The sequence below is a fragment of the Limulus polyphemus genome, unplaced genomic scaffold (genome assembly GCF_000517525.1).
Source record: "Limulus polyphemus unplaced genomic scaffold, Limulus_polyphemus-2.1.2 Scaffold6447, whole genome shotgun sequence".
Classification (NCBI taxonomy): Eukaryota; Metazoa; Arthropoda; class Merostomata; order Xiphosura; family Limulidae; genus Limulus; species Limulus polyphemus.
The window spans coordinates 1-939 of NW_013672057.1; positions in this window are offsets into that span (position 1 = coordinate 1).

Consider the following 939-nt stretch of genomic DNA (forward strand, 5'->3'; position numbering starts at 1 on the left):
AGATTAACTAGTATATTAGGAAATTAATTAAGTCATCACACGCTCCGAGACATAATTCAAATATCAAATAGTAAAAGCTCTCCTGCTTGTGTAATTTCACTTGATCAGGAGAAAGCTATTGAAAGAATAAGCTATAGTTTTATTTTATGCATTAGAAAAATATGGATTTCCATCTGAGTTAATGAAATGGATAGAACTGATATACAACAGTGTTGTGAAAAAACATATGTAAATGGACATATTACAGACAGTTATATGAATAGAGTCTGAAGTAAGACAAGAATATCCCCCCACTCTCTATGTGTTAGTCATTGAATGTTTCTCAGCTAGTGTAAATTCGGATTACGAAATTGTAGGTGTACATATTCCAGACAATTATGCCACTCAGCAAAAGTGCCTGGCACACGCTGGTGACGTAGCAGTGACACTGACAACTGACGAATAAATCTCCAAATCTATAAACACACTTAACAGTTTCTGTAGCTCGAGTGGATGTAAAGTAAATTATGATGAATCTAAAGGTTTTTGGTTAGGAAGATGGAGAATCATTTCTGATTCTCCAGCTAACATTAGTTAGACCAAAAGTCCTATTAAAGTATAAAGAATCTGGTTAAGACCATATGACCCAACCAGATATAACTGACAATTAAGAATTAAAGAAAACGTCAAAAATTGATGAATAGAAAGAAAACGAATTATCCCTATTAGCCAAAAGTCAAGCCATAAAACAAATAATCTACCTTAATCTAGGATGTACCCTACTCACAGATGAAGTAGAAATTAAAAAAAATAAATCAAATAGTGTTTACATTTATCTGGAATTATAAGGCAGAACGCCTATCCAGAGATGTAGTTAGCTACCTATAAATGAAGGGGACTTAGATTTACCTAACTTCGAAAGATATCTCACATTAGTAATGTAACGAATTTGTTATTATT